Raw genomic sequence first — 2,942 nt, forward strand, 5'->3', positions numbered from 1 at the left:
TTGAGGTAGTATGGATTTTGATACAATGGCTGCTGCTGAGGAGTTGCTTCTAGCATATAGCAACCCTGAATAAGGTTTCTGAGGTTGTAAATATGTACTGGATGAGAAATCCTCATCTTTCCCCCATGGAGTAGCTGAGTGAATTTACAGTTAGCCACCCAACACAAAACCCACTATTCTACCAGGGCTCATTTGATATAGTTAGTGGGACACATATGTCCCAAAGGGTCCCAGGTGCTAGGTTTGGTGGGATGAGGCCCATTTCTTCTTATTCACACAGTTATGTTGCTGTTCTTGTTGTTGTTGTTGCTGCTGCTGTTGTTAAGTGCCATCGAGTCTGTTCCAACTCATAGTAACCCTGTATAGGGTTTCCAAGGAAAGACTGGTGTGTTTGAACTTCTGGTCTTGTGGTTCACACTGACCTCGTGATGGAGTGATTATCCTAGAGTGCCACACCAGGGCTCCATGCAGTTATACATATCCCCAAGAGATGACAGGATACACTAAAAATAGGATAACAATTTCCCATTAAACTCCAGAGGCATAAAATATAGGTGAGCACTATATATCCCATGGGTCAAAACAATGGGTCAAAACAAGGTCAAATAGACCAACTCAATAAACACATCTGGAACTTTTACTTTCTATTTTCCAAGTGTTTGGAGGAGAAAAGGCATGTGAGATGTGGGCAGTAGTGTCTAGATGCTCCCGGAGTGCCTGTATTGGCAAGAATGAAGAGAAGGAAGCCGAACAGCTGGGATTGAAGATGGCTGCCCCTGGACTACATTTAACAGAGTAATTCATAATTCATATGCATGTCTACGTTTACCTACAGTTTGAATGTAGGTACTTCTTTTTTTCTTTTTTAATCTCCAAGGATCTCTTGTGTTTGATGGATTAAAAACTGTTTAATTGCGCTTTTATCAGGCCCCCCGGCTTGGGATGTCTTCCTTCCCCATGGCGGAACACCTAGCTGCCAACTTTGCCTTCTCGCCCCCACCAGGTGGTGGAGGTGAAGGGCCTGGAGGGTCGGGGGCAGAGCCAGACTGGACTGACCTTCGTACCTGGCTGAGCTTCCAAGGCACTCCCGGTAGGCCAGGAATTGGGCCAGGGGTTGGACCGGGTGGTGAGATGTGGGCCATTCCCCCGTACCCCTCACAGCACGAGTTCTGTGGAGGCATGTCGTACTGTGGACCTCAGGTTGGTGTGGACTGCTGCCCCAGGGCGGCCAAGAGACCCCTCAACCTAAGGGTGAAGTAGGGGCTCTGGTTGAGAGCAACTCCGAGGGGGCCTCCACGAAGCCCCGAGCTGCCCCACCTGGTGCCGTGAAGCTGGACACAGAGATGGAAGAGAACCATGAGGAGTCCCAGGACATCAAAACAAGACAGAAAGACCTCAAACAATTTGCTAAACTGTTAAAACAAAAGAGGATCACCCTGGGGTATACCCAGGCCAACGTGAGGCTCACCCTGGGGGTTCTCTTTGGGAAGGTGTTCAGCCAAACAACTATCTGCCGATTTGAGGCTCTTCAGCTCAGCTTCAAAAATATGTCTAAGTTGAGGCCCCTGTTACAGAAGAGAATGGAGGAAGCAGACAACAACGAAAAGCTCCAGGAGATATGCAAAACAGAGACCATCTGGCAGCAGGCACGAAAGAGAAAGCAGACAAGCATTGAGAACCGAGAACCGAGTGAGAGGTAGTCTGGAGAACCTGTACCTGCAGTGCCTCAAACCTTCACTGCAGCAGATCAGCCACACCGCCCAGCAGCTTGGGGGAGAAGGACGTGGTCCGAGTGTGGTTCTGTAACCGGCGACAGAAAGGCCAACGATCCAGCGGTGACTACTCCCACCGAGAGAATTCTGAAGGTGCTGGGTCTCCTTTCCCAGGGGCACAGATGTCGTTTCCTCTGGTACCAGGGCCCCATTTTGGTACCCCAGCATGTGGAGGCCCTCACTTTACTACTCTATACTCCTCAGTCCCTTTCTCTGAGGGGAAAGCTTTCCCCTCTCTCCAGGTGACCTCTCTGGGATCTCCCATGCATTCAAACTAAGGTACCTGTCCTTCCCAGGAACAGGTGGAAGAGGAAAGGGGAGAGGCTGGGGAGAGAGGACCCTGGGCTTTGTACCAGAGCTTTTGGGGTTAAGTTCTTCCTCCACTAAAGGAAGGAAGGAATTGGGAACACAAAGGGTGGGGACAGTAGATTTTGGGCATAGCTGGTTGGAGGGAAGGTGAAATTCATTGATGCTTTTCATTTTAATCCCCACATCCTCATTTTGTTCTTAAATAAAGAAAACTGGGAGACAGTTAAAAACAAAAACAATAAAAAAAACTGTTTAACTGCATTTGCAGTGTTTCCATGCATTAGAGAGGAGAAGCCATTCTATTTGATTTACATATTAGTGGTGTTGTAAACTGTTGCATTCGAACAATGCTGTAAATAATAATAATGCTAACTTGTTGCATGAGGTGCTATCCCTTGAGTGCTATCATGTCCACTCTGTCATCTCTGAGCATCAAGTTACCCAATGAGGTTGAGAACAAGCAACAGTAAGACATAGTGGACAGAGGCCAGCATTCGTTTCAGAAGATTTCAATTGTAGCTGTTGCTTCATTATTCATCAGTAGTATTAACTTGAACAAGGCAATAATTTCAGTTTGGTTTTATTTTTAAATAACAGAGAGCAAAAATTACCATGCCGACCTTAGTGTGGCTAAGGATGAAATGCGAGATGGGTAAGGGTTCATTTTCAAGTAAAAAGTTCAATAAACAAAATGAAAAGTCATTAATACATTTATACAATTAGAACAAATATTGTTGTTTTCAATTTGGGGGCATTTTTATTCAGATGAAAAAAATTGAGTCCAGACTGAATTAGAAACTTTTCTGAAGTCTTCAGCTTATTAGTGAAAAAATCTGGGTTGGCTAGTGGTTTTTTTGTTTT

General features: G+C 45.8%; 1 pseudogene; it reads left to right on the forward strand.

Moving 5' to 3' along the window:
- Positions 1-957: 957 nt before the first annotated feature.
- On the forward strand, positions 958-2,050 carry LOC102842561 (annotated as a pseudogene).
- The last annotated feature ends 892 nt before the right edge of the window (positions 2,051-2,942 follow it).

The sequence above is a fragment of the Chrysochloris asiatica genome, unplaced genomic scaffold, assembly GCF_000296735.1.
Source record: "Chrysochloris asiatica unplaced genomic scaffold, ChrAsi1.0 scaffold00022, whole genome shotgun sequence".
In the NCBI taxonomy this organism is placed as follows: domain Eukaryota; kingdom Metazoa; phylum Chordata; class Mammalia; order Afrosoricida; family Chrysochloridae; genus Chrysochloris; species Chrysochloris asiatica.